The following is an 18194-nucleotide window of genomic DNA, read 5'->3' as shown; positions in this document are numbered from 1 at the left end:
TTTCTTTTTTTAATAAAGCAATAAAAGAACTATATCATAACTGCATTTACAGGCAGTCCCTGGGTTAAGAACAAGTTCCATTCCTAAGTCTGTCTTTAAGTCAAATTTGTATCTGAGTCAGTACAGGTTATTTAGTCAAATGTTTGTCTTAGTATGTAGTATTTATTTTACCTTTCTATGCATATAAAACACTTAAGAAACACTTCCAAATACACTACAGCATCTTAAACATAATAACACAGTACATCATCATCATAATAGTAATAATATTGTAATAATAAAAGAAACAGTTCTTAAAACAGGTTAGATAGAAAAATATGATTAAATATGATTAAAATTAACAATTTAGATAGCGATTAAAATATGATTAAAATATGGCTACTGTTGAAGATGATGGACCTGGTGCTGGAGAGTCAGGGTTTGAGTGGGGGAGGTTACTCCCGGAGTCCATTTCTTGAATTAGGCATCAAGGGAGGTTTGAACACAACTTTTTTTTTTTCCTCATCATAAATGGCCCTGTAGCAGATGAGGCCCTCAGTAACTGTAAAGTACTTTGGTGGACCTCTCTGTATTAGGATCTTGCTCCTCTAACTTTGCCATCCCTGCTTCAGTGAGACAAAAGGCTTCAGCTAAATCTTTTGTCATGAACTTTTTCAGTTCTGGAGTTAGCAGGTCCCAGTCTTCTTCCTCAAATGCTATCATCTGCTGCTATAGTTCCATGAGGTCTTAATTGGTCAGTTCTTCGCTATGGGAATCAAGTAATTGTACAACATCATTTTCATTAATGTCTAACTGCAGCTGATTACCAATATCAACCACAGCTTGCCTGGCTTTGGTGATATTGTCAGCTGTATACTTCTAAGAAGCATGTGAAAATTGGGGGCACAATTCATTCCACACTCCCTTCATACTTGACTGCTTCACTTCATCCCAAGAATCAGCAATATTTCTGATGGCATCACAGATGTTATAATTCCTCCAGAGCGCCCTTAAATTCATTGCATCATCTTGGGCAGCCCTGACTGCTTGTGAGAAGGTCTGTCGTAAATAATAGACCTTAAAGGAGGCTATGACTCCCTGATCCATCAGCTGAATAGCAATGTGGTATTGGGGGAAAAAAATACCACCTTTACATTTGGATCACTTAAAGTGCCTGGATGTCCAGGTGTGTTGTCAAGCACAAGGAGAATCTTGAACGGAATTTGCTTGGCCAAGCAATAACATTCAACAGCAGGGACAAAATGGTTCAAGAACCAATCTTGAAAAATGGCAGTTGTAACCCAAGCCTTTGCATTTGCATTCCAAATCATGGGAAGAGATGCTTTAATGATATGGCAAAGAGCCCTCAGATTTGGGGAGCAATAAACAAGCAAAGGCTTGAGCTTGAAATTCCCAGATGTGTTACCACCAAGCAATAACATTAGCCTATCCTTCAATGCCTTATGCCCTGGTGCACTTTTTTCCTCTTTTAAAATGTAGGTCCTTTCAGGCATTTTTTTCCAGAATAAGCCAGTCTTGTCTACATTAAATATCTGGTCTGGAAAATAAGCTCCCTCCTCAATAATTGTCTTAAACATTTAAGTAAATTCACACACAGCACTTAACATCAGCACTTGCTGCTTCACCCTGCACTTTAATGTTATGTAAATTTGCCCTCACTTTGAAATGATTGAACCAACCCCTACTTGCAAAAAATTCTTCATCAAAATCACCTTCACTTGCTCCACTTGCTGCACGTGCAGCTTTTAAGTCATTGAAAAGGCTTTGAGCCTTTTCTTCCAGTAAAGTGAGGCTTATGGGAATATGACAGTGATTTTAATCCTCTAATCAAATTATCAATAGCCTTTCCATTTCAATTATTAAACCAGTGTTGCTTGGTAATAATTGTGGCTTTCATTAGAGTAGGGCCTTTCACATATTTAATTATTCTTATCTTATGCTTTAAAATTGTTCTGATTGTTGACCAACTATAGCCTAACGCTTTTCCAATGACCGATGGCATTTTACCTCTTTCTGATCGCTTTATTATTTCCACTTTATTTTTAGTGGTGATCGTTTTCCTTTTCTTTGATGCATCACCAGCACTTGCATTGCATTTTTTCTTTGGAGGCATGGTAAATATCCGTAGTCAGAGAAAAATGGGAACATGATACGACTCAAAATGGCAAGAAAATTATATGGTCACTCTGACAGTTCAAAATGTATCTATATGAGTTTTAAATACAGACTTTTCTTCAACCCAAAATTTAGTTACCTGTAATTACTTTTTTCTGGGTTGAGTTCCAACTTGTTTGGCAGATTTTTCTTTGCTGTAAAGTGGAGATCAACAACACTTTCTGGGTATAATCTAGCTGTACAATTGAAGATGGTTCTTCCAATATCAAACTGGAATTGCAAAGACCCTAGAAAGAAAAAACATGGATATAGAGCCTTCTATTTGAATAGTTTCAGAAAAAGAACCTGTCTTCAACCTCTGGGCTGTGTAATTGTTTTTCCAAGTTCCTCCTTAATCGTTCTTTCAAGACAAGGCCATATCAAAATTCTTTTACAAGTAGGGGAAGAATCAAAGGAAATACTGCCCAGAACATGGCAGACAATGAATGGAGGCATCTATAAAGCAGCATAGGCCAGATAATTAATATGCTGAGTCAACTTCTCACATTTAAAGTCAATAGGTAAGTGACTAATTAGAGCAAAGATTGATAACAACTGAAAGATTATTATTTAGGGATGAAAAGGGAGATAAAGGGTTTCTTTTGTTTTTTGTTTTTTTAGTAATAATAGAGAAGGTGTTAAGTTACTGTTAATACATATAATTGTTTGGAGGGAGGGGGAAGTAATCTTTTACATTTCTTTCTTTCTCTTTTCTCCTTCCTTCCTTCCTTCCTTCCTTCCTTCCTTCCTTCCTTCCTTCCTTCCTTCCTTCCTTCCTTCCTTCCTTCCTTCCTTCCTCCCCCCCCCTCTTTCTCTCTTTCTCTTTCTATTCTTCTTTGTAGATTTTTTAGTTTTGTATTAGTTTCTATATATATATAAACTTTAATAAAAATATATTTTTTAAAAAAAGATAGCAACCAAAAGATGGTTTACAGTAATGTGGGGATAGCAGCACATATACTGTATATGGGAACTCAAGCATCTTCTTCACAGTGAAAATATAAGATTCCAAGGATAATTTAAACCTCCCATTCATCCCTGCTTTTTCTTTCCAACCTAGCTGTGTTGAAATACATATATAGAAGACTACCTACATTTCTGCATATCAGGGATGAACAACAGCTGCAACAAAGTTGTTTACAAAGTTTTTTGTAAAGTTTAAACTTATAACTTTAAGTTTTATACCTTAAAACTGAATTATAGGGGAGAAAGACTTACAGCAAGGAGAACCCAATTCAAGAAGAACCCATTGGAAATTCAATCTCTCACTGTCCTGAAAGCAAAGTGATCTGACTCAACATAGTGGACAGTGTTCTCCTTCCTCCAGCTGATGAACTGCTGAAGCTGCACAATGCTTTCATGAACTGCTGGAAACAGTCTGTATACTGTAATAAAAATTCATGCACTATGTGGTGATGCTCATGAAAGCACTGCGTTGGCTCAAGGAAGGAGAATGCTGTCCACCATTTTGAGTTGGATCACATTGCTGGTCAGCCATTTTAAGTACTGTAACAGGTCAGACATCCACCATTTTAAGTAACAGGCAGCCTTGTTTGTAACTATGAGTTGTCCATAAGTTGGACATTCTTAACCCGCAGGTTGCCTGTACTTCTGTTCCACAAATATTTTGATATTCAAATAAGCCATACATATTTTGCATACATATGCCATCCAAATTTACACCTAGGTTGCCCCAGTAGTATTATTGGGTTCATTAATTGAAAAGCTAAAATGAAAGGAATTTTTTCCTATTCTCTTTGCCACTGGAAATGTCATTTCCTGCATTTTTCTTTCTATCAGCTTAAGAACACTTGTGAATTCTCTGCAACTAATTGGGACATAGCATAAGAAGAATGTGGAATTTGAACCGTATGAGAAGAATATTGAAGAATATGAGTAACTTCTCTTACTCATATTCTGAGAAATCCACACTACTGTTTTATCACAAACCAGAGGATAAGTTAAGTATTTAGCCTGCTTTTGTTATTTGATATTCTGTTTAGAATGAGTCTGTTAGAGTTAAGAATTGAGTTACAGATCGTATCTTATTTCTTCTCCTTTCAGTAACTTTCTGGAAGTGTTTTTATTCCTTAATTCTGAGTTATGAATCTTCGGGGATATGAGATGGAATGGTGCAGAGCCATGAGCTGCACTAGACTTCATCTGAAATGGAGTAAGTCCCTCCAATCCAGCATGTGTCTTCTACTGATCAACAAGGTGTTGTTCTTGTGGGATTTGGGGGTTTGCTATCAAGATGAGATGTGGACAGAATTTTGGGTTAGATCTCCAAAGTGAAGTCTTTTAATACATCTAATAAGTTGTGTTTCAACAGCTCCTTTTGCTGAAAAGTTGCAGCTGAAGAACAGAATATAGAAAAGATTCTGAATCTGAAGCTTATTTATCTATGTATTTATTGATCATATTTATATAGCCTTATTTATACTTGGCTTCCTGCATCATGAAGAAACTTTTTTGTGCCCCACTTGATAAGTTGGTTTTGGGGACACAGTGGGAATCCTGATATCAATATTTAGTATCAATTATGATCAGTCATCATAGATTCTGGAAGCTGAAGTCTAAAACATTTTGACACCATCAAAGTAAAAGCTCTAAAGGTTTCAGAAATGTCACATTCTATCCAGAACAGGACTCAGTAGTCCTGCCAAATCCTATAAATATCTGTTTATATGATATAATATTGAATTTACAGCTTTCAGTAACTTGGCTGCCAGTTATAGTTCCCAAAATAAAAACTGATCAGTTCTGGATAAATGCATAACTATAGTTGGTAAGTCCATATTTTTTTCCCCTAATATGTAAAGCTACCCCTAAATCTCTAGTGTAAAAGCCAAACTTCAGGCCACCGTAATCAATATATCAGCAATATATACAGATGCTGCTTTTTATTCAGGCAATATTTCAACTGTAATGGCTTGAAATAGTCTAGTTCCAGGTGTACCAGCTGTTATTATTAATAATTTATTTTATTCGTAGCAACTTTTGCACAAATGTCATATGTTCATTTATGTGAAACCACTGAAGTATACAATAGTGTAGTATATGTCTTGTTTTAAAAATAGACATTTAGGGTACTTTCCATCAAATCTCATCCTGTAACATATTATTGAAATATCCTATGATATATACTTTTTGCAAACTCTCCTTTGTGGAACTTGATCATTGATAAGAATCTTGGTTATGCTGCCCCAAAATAATCCCTTGACATAATCTCATTTCCAGAAGGCCTCATATTTACCTCTTCAACTAAGTCTGGAGTGAGATGTTCATCTGTCAATATGAATGTTGCAGCTCTGGGTAACACTATAACTTGGTCAATTACTCAGAATCCACGAACAACAAAGATTTGTAGGAGCCAATAAGAATCAATAAGGCAGACTCTACTGGGTTTTCATCACAGAACAGGAAAGCTGATTGGACAGGTTCCTATCTCTATAGTCAAAACTACATGGGATGGTCATGTGATAGCTGTATGATATTGCCAATATTTGTAATATTGTCTTTGAAGAGATATGTGCAGCCCCATCATTCTTGCCATTTCTATTACTCATTGACCCACTGCAAACTGGTGGCAATGGAAATCAATTTCTAGCTGAATTATGGTTAATCCTTTCTGCTTAATAATTCCCTGCCTTCTAGTCACTGCTCTCCTGAATTCACATTTATGTTGTTTGCATAGTAAGGCAGTATTCCAGTTCCTTGGATTTTCAATTAATTTTAATAACTTTTTAAAGAGACTTTAAAGTCTTATAAACAAAGCTGATTGAAATGGGATAAAATTACATAAATAAATAAATGCATAATTACATGTCATAAATCCCTGACATGAAAAATCTTTATATTTAACTTTTTCCAACTTACATATGCTTTTAATGTAAATTTCTTCAATATATGCAACTTTCCCTGTAATTATCTTAAATGTGACTATCCCAAAATATTCTTTAAAAAACACAAATTAACCCAATATATGCTTTTATGTATGCAACTTTCAGAAATATATGTGGGATTTTTAGTTTATTTGAAACACTTTACATTTGCATGTCCAGAGTTTTGCCTGTAAAATGGGGTGGGGGATGGGGATGATTCTGTTGGATAATGTTGTCAATTCTGTAGCAATTGACAACATTATCCAGTTCTTGCAGATCTGCTACTAAGTGATCTGGGAATAATTTTCTTTACATCCCTAATTATTTTAATGCATTTGGAAACTCAGCATTGAAAAGAAGAGCAAAGAAATGGGAGGCTTTCATTTTGTACATTCCCCTTGTTTCTTAATCAGGTTGCCCTACCACCATTTGTTCAATGGAGGTAAATTTAGGCTGGTTTGTGTTCTGGGAAGTTGTAAAGTTATTTTGGCAGTTTGTCAGAAAGACATTTGTAAGAAAATTAGCAAGCACCCCTGAAGGAGAGTTTGCTCCCTATCATTCTTCCCCTGCATGTTACAACAGCTGGAGTGTATGGCAGCCCACTGAAGGCATCAATGAAGCTTACCAGGCTGGATTTTTGCATATTTTAAAAGTCATTCCTTCAATTTCTTTGAGATATGGTAGTAAGCATGTAAGTTATTCTTTATTGTTTACATTATATGCCCCTAATCCTCTGCATTAAATGCAAACTTGGTAGCATTGATGTAGAGGTTCAAAAGCAAATGAACTTGCTCCTCAGTGGGCTTAGATTTCAATTCTTTTTGCAGTGTCTGCAATAATGAACTATGCAATACACAGATGAGATAAATGAAGCTGTCATTCCTACTAAACAAACATCACCAGAATGGTTTTGGTCAGGAAAGAGTATTAATGCACACAGATTGAAGGAGGCCTTTCAGCAATTCAGTGGCCATTAGTTAGAAATGCAGTCAAGTTCCCCCACTAGTCTTCTTAGAGATTCAACACAGGGGTCAAGATGGAAAACACAGTAAGAAATACAATCAGCATCTTCCTGAAGAGACCTGTCATTTCAGGCTCATGCTACAATGATTTTTAGTCGTCTCCTTGATAAAGCCTGTACTGCGGTAGATCACATTAATTAGAAAGCCCTCTGCACTTCTAAAATTATGAAGGAAGTGTTGGACTTATTAAAACATAATGCAGCACCTCAGAGAAGGATTACAAATAAAAGAAAATAAACTAAGCTTCCAGTGCTTTTTCATTATGATGATAAAGATATATATAGATATAGATATATATAGATATATAGTAAAATTGACATTAAATACATCTTTCTACCAAAGGGCAGATCTACAAGAAAAACCACACAGGCACCAGTTTCTTAAAAAAGAATGAAACAGAATAAGTGCAAAGCTATCTGTGCAGTGGAAACCGTTTTTACAGCATTTTTATAAGAACAACAAAATAGGAGTTTGATTTCTGAGAAATTGGGATTTGAGGAACATTTACCTTGAACAAGTAAGGTATTATCTCCAGCACTATATTATATATTTTATTCTTTAGTATTTCTTTTTAATTGTGGTTATCTAGCTATCACTCTATCGATCGCTCCATCTTGCTTTCTTCTATGAAGAATCTTATGAATCTTGCTTGCCTGTTTGTTCCTTGTAAATGTGTCCTCTTATACTTGATCTGATTACAAATCTTAATAACAAGAGTAAGATTTAGGTCAGAATATCATCTACTCAATAGGAGTAGTAAGGTTGTCCCATTCCCTCTAAAAACACAGAATATAAAAATTGCCTTGCTAGATCAGTTTAAGGACTATCTAATCCAGTTTTTTTTCCCCTTCCCAGCATCCAACTGACTACTCTTAGGCAGAGTAGATTTGTTGGAGTATTATGCAATATCTGAAGTAGACTTCAGAAATGGTGTTATCATCATAGTGGAAAGATATTTGCCAAGAGAGATATCATTTCAGTTACCATACTTGATTCTTGAAATCTGTACTTTACGATGCCTCTTTTAGTAGCAAAATGTTAAAATCAGATTCTGACTCAACAAATTTCTAGTTAATATATGTCCACGTTCTTGACAATGAGTTAATAGTAACCATCAGTAATAAAAAACATCATACAAATCACAGACATCTGCAGGATCGCAGTTTTTTCTCAGAATGACAAAAACACCACAGTGCTATCAAAACACAAGTCTGTCCCTTTCTCTGGTATATGTAATATTTCAACACATGTACAAAAGAGCTGGAGCTTCATTGCAATGGCACCTCACTGCTTTCATCATTTGCTCCCCCCTTACCCCTCACCCTAGATGGGTGCTCTAACAGAACCCAAGATAATAAAATAATTTATAGCACAGATGGAATGTAAGGTTGAGATTGCTACATGCTATAGAGTTTCTACCATGTCAGAAGCAGGTATTGCTCTGCCTATTCAAAAGGGGAACATAATGATCTCTTTACATAACATAACATAACATAACATAACATAACATAACATAACATAACATAACATAACAACATAACATAACAACAACATAACATAATATAACAATGTAACACAACATAACACAGTATAACAAGCTCTTGGGCCAGTGGTAAAACATTTCTGAGATGCACACTGTCAGAATCCCATTAATGGCAGCACTAGTCCTTGGACTCAATTAGAACCAACACCTAAAAAAGTTAGTCAAGGGAGATGAGAGTCAGATCTATGAATACAGGGAGAGTCCACTATTCTGATTGGCCCTGTGTCTGGTAGCCACAGCCTGATAGGTCACACACCCTCTCAACCCCCAAGAAATGCAAGGGTGATTTAAATGGGCAAACTTGAGATATATATCTACATTCTTACATGCCATTTGCAGTTTCAGGTTCAAAACAAAAACTACATCTGTACTTAAAAAAAAAAAAAAGCAAAAAGCAAAACTACACATTTGTTTTGCTGCAGCCTGACACATTTAATTCTCAATTAGCACAGTGTGCTCACAATGCTTTGAGCCATTTTTATCCAGAGTAAAGGCTTCCTTGAACCTGGGGGGAAAAAAATTCCTAGTAAAGTTTTCAGTATTATTCAAAAGCCTGAGATGTCAAAATAATCTGAGGTGAAGGTCCAGTGAGGTCATTTTTTCAGACTGAGGTGAGCTCCAATAAGATCCTTTTTTAATGTCCCATCCTGAATCCTTCAACTTTCTCCTCAGCTTTGCAAATACTTGCCTTCATTTCTACTCTCCAGAGTTAGTTAATCATCCAATCTCAAGGCAAAGAGATCTTCAACTTTTCCTCAAGGGTCATGATAGATCTTATTTCTCCATCTTCCCCTTCCTTTCAAAGATCAGCTGCAAACCATCAAGTGAAATTCGAAGACTGTGCACGATCCTCACCTTTCACTGGACCAGCTTGCTCCAATTACAAAGGGCTTGTGTTCTGCTTACAGAAGACAGAGGAATTGTTGGACTGTGGAAAGGGGCAGGAAACCAGTAGTCCCCCCCTCCTTTGTAGAAGGATGACTGTACAGGTATAGTTTCTCCTTTTCCACTTTCTAAGGGTTTCTCCCCACTTCCACCAAGGACTTCGCAAATTATAAAAAACAAATGGGTTGTTGTTCCTTATTCTGCCTGCCAGTGGATTTCCCACATCAATAGATTGCATTCACTTATTTTGGCCTTTTTCCAACCAAATGGGTTATGGTTAGGGCTATCAATCAATGATTGACAGTTACATCTGTGAATTTATGTACCCACAACAGGGATATTGATTATGAGCAAAAACAATTTGGACATTAGATTTTCACACTAGTGGTGGGCAAAAAAAGGAACAAGAACCAGCACATGTTCTCACATTGCTGGGAAAGCAGACAAGGCAACCTTTAGGAGGAACATAAGAAGTTCTGATGGCTGACCAGTTTTGGAACATTCAAAAATTGCTTCTGGTTAGATGACATAGTGAGAGACAGCTCAGGATCTTAAAACTGATTTTCTCTAACTTCTGCTTTTTAAGCCATTATAAGGAGATCTGTGTTACACTTGGAAAACATGCATGCAGGAAGCCACAATTTTCTTATAAGTGAAACTGCAATTCAATTACTTATTAAATTATCCTTAATTGTAATCTGTGTTTTTTTTTTAATCAATAAATAACAATTCACTGATGGATCAGAATTCTTTGACATGAACCTTTCCCAGTCTAGTATCCTCTAGAATTATTGTCAGCCCAACATACATCTAGAGGGCACTACACGAGAAGGCTATCATAGATGAAATTAATAAAATTCAAATTGCTTGGAAAGAAAAAAAAAAAGAACTTATCATTAAATTACATAATGGTAGCAGGCAGATAGGAAGATAGATCTGAAAACAACTGCCCACCAATTACATTGAAAACATGTAGCGTATGCCTTGCTGATACTTGGTTTCCACCTAGTATATTTTTAGGTGAAAAATAAAAGTTGTAAAAAATAAAAATACAGATATATGTGTAAAAATATAAAAATGTAGGGTATTCATCAACACAGTAGAATTGATTGCTGCTACTTATTAAGTGATGTTTAGCAGAAACATCAGCAAACATACTGTATTTAATATGTCAAGTCATAATTCACATTTGACTTATGCCCCAAACTAAGAGAAAAGTGAAGGAACTAAACTTATCCTCAGATACAGAGTTATGTGTCCATGTGGCTCAAACTTATTTATTATATAAAAAACAGAAAAACAGAAAAAAGTACTAATTCCTGTTAGTACTTTTTATAAAGGAAGATATCACCTTTTAATGTGATCCTTCAACAAAGGGGAAAATTAATAAACTGTATGAACTCTTCGAAATTGGCATTTGTCTGTTCCGGTTATGGAATGATTCCAATTTTTCCATCAGTGTTCTCAGCAGATAATTAGAAAATACAAAGCTGCAGCCCATAAAAGCATATTATATGTTGCCATTCTAGAAAACATAGGTGATTAACGGTGATTACTTTCTTTTACATTTAAAGATTTTGCTACAGTGAAGTCTAAGGTTTTGTGTGCATTGTTTACTGAAAACAAAGAATAACTATAATGTGGATTGCAATTTTCAGTTTGTTCAGTTTGTTAAAAACACAGAATATTGTGTGTGTGCACGTGTGTAGCATATTAGATTTATAAACTGTCTTTTCCCAGAAGATCTAGGCTGTGTACAAAACCAAATAAAGTATAAAACATAATACGATTTTAAGAAAGTAAGCAGTAACAGATAATAGAGGTGTTCTGTTAGCTGCTTAATCTCCAAAGGCCTTCTGGGAAAGCTATGTTTTAACTATTCTCCAGAAGATATAAAAATGGAGGCCATTCTTGCCTCAGAAAGTAGGTGTCAGCATCCCCTTATGTCATAACTCCTGTTAGGAGAGGACATTCAGCGGATGCCCCCATTCACCAGGTCAGACAGGCAGAATAGGCAGGCTGTATGATACTCAGGGCTTGAACCATATAGAGTTTTATAGGTAATAACCAGCACCATGAACAGCACTCAGGAACAAACCAGTATTCAGAACAGCTGGTATAGCAATGGTTTTATACTGTGATTGTCCAAGTGAGCACACAGGCAGCTGCATTTTGACCAGTTGCTGGGTGGTCTTTAGAGACAACTCTATGTGACAAACCAGGCATAAGGTTCAGGTGTAATGAGCAGCCATCTACAGGACATCATGAGCTAGGTAGGACTGCAATATATCTAATCAGTATTGCCTATCTGACTTTTCAAGTTCTTTAGACAAATAATGAAGAATCCTTCATACAAACTTTAACATAACTTATGTAGCACCCAGAGCATTCTGGGACAGATCATTAACTGATTTCTACAAATATTATAAATATACATTGATGGTTTACAGAGCAGCTAGTTAAAGTAAAGTGAAATCTGAACCTTTTTAAAATTTATTTTTCAGTGAAATCTGAACTTAAGGAAATACAAGTATAACTTTATGTAGGATTTAAAGCAAGCTCCTAGTTTATTATGCATTTATGGTTCATAGCTACAGCATAAACATGTCCCCCCACTCTTCTCTGCCATGCCCTCATAATTTGCCTTTGCCTTATTCTCCAGTCCATAGCTGACTAGAATTCCAGTAGAATTCACTGTGGTCCCTACTCCAGCCACATGGAACTTCAATAAGGTAGCAAATGACTTTCTTGTTTTCCTTTATATTAGGCTCTTAATATGGATTGAGACCATTGCATGTAGGAGGCATGAAAGCTGGCCCAACTTAACTCACAGAGTTGTTGTTGTAGGGAAAATAGGAGAAGGAAGGAGTATTAGGTATGTTTGCTGCTTGGATATATATATATATATATATATATATGTATATATATAATAATAAAGGTGGAATAAAAAAATCTAAAAAAAAAAAAGAAAAGAAAAAGACTTAAACATTACTTTATCAACCAATTCCCTTCCAAAATTGTCCTTTCTTCAATATGGGCAGATAAAGAAAGTTTTACAAGTATAGGCTTCCCGTCTTTTTTAATTGGTATAAGAAGGCAATTTCAGGAAGGAAGTGACTAGGAGGGATTAATCACTCTGTTTGGTGTATGGTAGTCCTAATCTGGATGTGATCCTGAATCTTTACTTTGCAGTAAAAGAAGACAGAACCAGAAGCAACCATAGACAATTGTCCAGAGGGTGTCAAGTGACAATACATCAGAAGCCCCACCCCTCACAGAAGCATAGAAGGAGGCTGAGTCTAGGTTTCAAAGGTGAAAAGGACAAACAATGGAACATGAACTCGCATAACTACCATGCGTTACCTTTAAAGACCAGTCTTCCTAAGGAGTCAAGTTTTCACTGGCAAAGGGCAGGTGCTATAATGAAGAGATAAAAGACAGCCATGGAAAGCAGCAAAGTACAGGTTACACTTGGACAGAAACAATGTGGCCATGGAACACACCAATTGCCTGCACCCTTTCCCTTCAGTCGTCAGTCCTCCTGAGGGTAGCTGGCTTCCTCCTTTGCAGGTATGATGAACCTGGTTGACAAGCCAAAGGCACAATAGCACTTAACTGTCAGCAGACACCTTGAGGAGAATGAGATGATGAGATGATTGTTGAGACCCATTGCCAATCTCAGGTGTTGACCACAAAGGCTATGGTAAGGGTGGGCACCTCCACTATATGCCATCCTTGCCTGCCTTCTCCATACCTCTTCAGCTAGCACCAATGCATACTCATGCCCTGAGCAGCAAAATTCAGGCAGTACTGGCCTGTGAATTTCCATGGGGTACAGGTGGAGGAACATTGGAACTCTGGGTGCTGTTAACTCCCTGCAGCACATGTCACCTAATAACTGTTGCCTGCAGCACATGTCTCTTTGTGCTGCAGGCAAGAGTTGACAACAGAATAGACCTCTTGGGACAATGAAGCAGACATATCAAGCAACATTGCCACCAAGTGACCAACTGCAGATACCTATATTCTTAGCACAAACATTCCTCTTCCCCAAACAGGCATAAGGCAACAGTGGAGTCTAAGTTATATTGTTATACAGGAAGGCAAACAATGTGAAACAGATTGTGAGTACATTCAGTGTGGGCAGGTACAGGCTCCTTGGTTAACATTATGGACAACAGAACAATGTTTCCTTAGTGAGTGGCCTATCACACCTGCTTGCCTTGTCTACTGTACATCTTTCTTACTGCACATTTGGATTAGACTGCCTTTAAAGTTCCCACTTATGGTGGTAATGCCCCTTAAAGTATACAATAGTACTCAGTATGGAACCTGTTCCTATGATTCTCCTGGTGCTTCATGGTGCTGTCAACATGGCATTCAGCACTCATCTCAGGCTGCTTCCTGATGTCAAGAAAGTTTGCTCCCTCAACCTGTTCTTCTCTTGCCATGCATTGGTGATATGTTTCTTGGCACTCTCATGAAAGTTCTTGTACTTGATGAATGGCTTAACTACAAAGGCCTTCCCACTGTCCATGTGGGAGCAGGCTTCCCTGCCCAGTTTAGGAACTTGCTGAAGGCAAACCTATTTGAGCCACTAACCAGGATTGTGATTTGTAGGCCAGCATTTAAAGTAGCCCAAAGAACCTTTTCAAGCAACCCATGTAGGAGCAGGCTGCCCTATCTGGTTTAGGCTTGCATCCATGTGAACTGCAGAGACAAATGCAGCAAGGTATGGTTCAGCCATGGGGAAGGGAAGAAAAATTCTATGGTTCTTTGTGGGCATTTTTTTCATAGAATTATAAGGTTGGAAAGGACCAACCCCAATCCTCATACCATCCCAAGCAAATAGCTGTCTAACCTTTGCTTGAAAACCACGAGTGATGGAGTATCCATGATTCCAGGAGGTGGTTCCACTGCTTAGTAGTATTCATGACCAGGAAATTCCAATTTATTTTGATTTTGCTTGAAGGCTTACACCCATTGGTTCTTGTCCTACCTTTGGGAGTTCTGAAGGATAAATCCATACCTTCTTCCCTGTGACAGTCCTTCAATAATTCTCTTCTTCTCTTCTTTAGGCTAAACACCCTGTTCCTTTAACAGTTCTTCATAGGATTTAGCCCCCAAGTGGCTCACCATCTTTGTTGCTCTACTTCTGTATATATGTATGTTTGTTAAAAAGAAATAATCTCATGTTTTTGCAGGTATGTTTGTACATCACAAAGAAACCTACATTAATTTACTATCCTCATCCCACGAATATAGGAATATTCCCATGCTATTTTAAGTTGTTTTTGTTTTTGATTATTATGCTCATGGTGATGATCATGATTTAGTCCAGTTTACAGGTAAGTAACTTGGTCTTTCTCACAAACTAGCACTATCTTAGTGAAGCATAAGGCAACATTTAAAGTAGTCCCCAACAGCCCCTTTTCCAATGATCCATCCCACTAAAAAAAACTGGTGCAACAGTGTTATTAACACTAAATTTAACAAGCTGAGGCTTAACCTGAGTTCAGCCATACATGCCCTCCTAGGTTGGTGCAGGAAGTAAAGGTATTGCTGGATGCTGCTACTAAACACTAAAATTAAAAGTTTTTTTTTTTAAGTTTTCAGTCTACTTCCCCCTCCAACAAGTTTACATTGTGTGGCTTAGAACAATACCAACCTGAGATGGTGATGATGAAGTTTTCACACTCTGCACTCTGCAGATTAGTTTGACAGTATTGTCCTTAGTTTGGGTGCTATTCTGGGAGTAGGTAAAATAGAAAATGAATCTCTGCCTAACAAACCAATAAAATGCACAAAAACACATATTCACACACCAAGTGTGAGCCAGTGAATTTTCCTCCTTCATATGCATAGCATTTAATTTGATAATTTAATTTAGTATTTCAATTTTGAGGCTTCCTGACTTGACAGCGATTCTGGGCAGCTTATACTTAAAAGAGGATTAAAAAGAAACAACATATATCAAAAAAAGAAAATATAACTGGCCAGAAAACTGACCTCATAACACAAAAAGGCCAAAAAATACCCTAAACTAAGAGGTCTCGACCACCATTCCAACCCAAGGCCTGGGAAGTCAACCCAGTTTTTAACAATTTGTGCAAAATCAATAAGGTTGAAGCAGTATGGATTTCCAGGGGCATAATTCAAGAGGGCAGAGGCCATCACCAAGAAGACATGCTTCCAAAGTACCACAAGGTGACATAATGCAATTGACAGGAGCCAGAGCATGCTCACTCTACCTGACCTCTCCAGGTGGGTGGAAATACAGGGAGACAGGTGGGCCCTCAAGTAGCTAGGCTTGAGAAGAAAAGATGATAAGCTGGCCTTCCGCTTACATTGGGGGTGGGGGGGTGGGAGTGGGTGGGACCAAACAGAACAAAATGGCAAGCTCTACGTTACATAAAGAATATGATGTACGGTTTGGCCTTATGCAGAAAGTTTCCAATTTAGTCCAAGAATTTCAAAATGTTAGCAGTTATACTCTTGACAACTACTGCTAGTAAAAAGCAGTAAAAGCAATAAAGGTTTATAAGCAATGATTTTTTTTATTATGAGGCAGTTTCCTGTGTTTCTAAGTAGAATGAAATTGGGTGTAGATTTACTCCAAGCATATTCTGTTTTGCTTTGTTTTTTTGTGATTTCTTGTTTTCAACAGATCAAATTCTATTGCAATCCATTTCTCAAACCAATAAGGTATAACATTTGTATCAACTATATTAATACAAAGCATTCTTTTGCTGGATTTGCCCAGCAAAATCCAGTGCAAATCTTTTGGGCTCACTATGTGTTTGTTCATTTGTTCTTTGGGATTTTCTACTGAAGTCAATGGAAAGAAATTTGTATTGTGAAGAAGATTAAGGTCATGTTTCATTTACTCAAACGAGATCATTGCTTAATTTTCAATTCTGATTATATTCATAATTCAAAACACAAAGGGTGAATGTCATCTAATCTCAATATCTGGGGGTATCTGGGATTTTATCACTCAATATCTGGGGGTATCTGGGATTTTATCAAACAGAGGTGATGAGTAAGTTTTAATTCTTACTAGAGGAAATTCTGAAATTCAAGCTACAAGTAATAACTGAAAAAGGTAAAGAAGAAGAGACAAGGAAATCAGGAGACTCCCCATTATTCTAGCTAGTTACAGCATTGAAATGGTAGTCATCTTTATGACAGGTGACAAATCACATTAGTGACTAACATATATCACGTCAGAAGATGGCAGTAGATCAACAACAGCAGAATCATATTCATAAGACTGAATGGCCACTCACCCTTGTTTCAAAGTAATTATAAAGATATGGTTTGAAAGTGATCAAGGCTGGCTCATGCAATGAGAAGATGGATCATTTGTCCCAGATACAAATCCTAGGGAAAATATCACTGCAACACCAAGTAAGCAAATTAGAGGGAGGTGCTGGAAAAGAAATGACTAGGTTGGGAGATGCTGTATTAGGAGTCAGTGCTTTTATACCGGGAGGCTGAAATCATACTATTTTGGGTAGGCTGCTGCAAGAGCATGTAGAAAGGAATTTAAATGTTGCCATATAGGGCTTTATAGGAGGCAATCAGCACTTTAATTTCACCCAAAAGCAAACTGGCAACCAGTGCAGTTTATGAAGCAGAGGTGCTGCATGGGCATATTGAAGCATGCCCATCACTGCCCACGTTGCTGCATTCTAGACCAGCTGAAGCTTCCAGGTGGCCTTAAAGGGAACCCTAAGTACACCCCATTGCAGAGTCAAGCCATGAGGTAACCAGGGCATGAGTGATTGTCTGAAGGGCTCCATGATCTAGGGAAGGGTGCAACTGGTGTACCAGATGAAGTTGGGCAAAAAAAAAAAAAACAACCCAAATGAAATCTATATATGATGCTTCATTCAATTCTTTCCACCTTGTTAAAATTTGGTCGCATTGATAACTCTAAAATTCCTGTAGGGTGCTACTGCTTTCCAAATCACAACGATGGTGGCTAAGCTGTGAAATATTGGTTTATATGATATATCTATTATGAACCCACCAGGGAAAAGTAAGTCTCCACTCCAAGCTATGCATTACACTTAATCGATTGTATAGAATGGTGTCTTCAATTTTTTCCTTAGAGATATTTTTTTAATGTTTTAGTTTTAAACCTTAATGCAGCAACTGAGAAAGTGAACATCTCTTCCCAAGTGCAATTAGGAATATTTATTTATCATATTTATGCTCCATTTATTTACGCCAAAGCCTGGGACACAGTATTTAGGGTTTCTGTATAGTCTCATATTCAGACAGTGCCCACAGCAAGTATGGATGTGCACAAAATGGCTTCTGTTTTGTTTCAAGCTCAGGATAAACTTGAGAACACTTGGTGCTTTCTCTGTTCTGTATGGACCAAAGTGTATGCATTTTTTCCTAGTGACCTGCCATAAGGAATTATGGGAACTCATAAGAAGCCCAAGTTCCTTCATTTTTTACTCTAGGGCCACAGAAGGAGTGCAGTCTTAAGTCCATAATCACTGCAACCCCTGCAGTTTACCCAAAAGTTAGTTAAGTAATTAAAAAAAAATCATGTAAGAAACACGGAAGCAATGCATCAAGCAAAACTTTTCAGCTGCCTACACAAATAGCCATTGAACCCCAGCAATATAGAGTGCGATTTTCCTCAACACAGACCTTGAACAACAACAGTAAAAAATAAACTTTTCTGAC

General features: G+C 37.1%; 1 long non-coding RNA gene across 1 annotated transcript; it reads left to right on the top strand.

The window, feature by feature from the left end:
- The first annotated feature begins 3960 nt into the window (after positions 1-3960).
- Positions 3961-13271, top strand: LOC148214973 (uncharacterized). The gene is made up of 4 exons (XR_015796898.1): positions 3961-4327; positions 7403-7582; positions 9414-9592; positions 12681-13271. It is a non-coding gene; the product is annotated as an uncharacterized LOC148214973 (long non-coding RNA).
- The last annotated feature ends 4923 nt before the right edge of the window (positions 13272-18194 follow it).

This window comes from Python bivittatus, unplaced genomic scaffold (assembly GCF_059951505.1).
Source record: "Python bivittatus isolate LINGU-HERP-01145 unplaced genomic scaffold, Pbiv_v1 ctg000480_np1212, whole genome shotgun sequence".
Classification (NCBI taxonomy): domain Eukaryota; kingdom Metazoa; phylum Chordata; class Lepidosauria; order Squamata; family Pythonidae; genus Python; species Python bivittatus.
The sequence above is the reverse complement of the archived record's forward strand: the minus strand, read 5'-3'. Positions and strand labels throughout refer to the sequence as shown.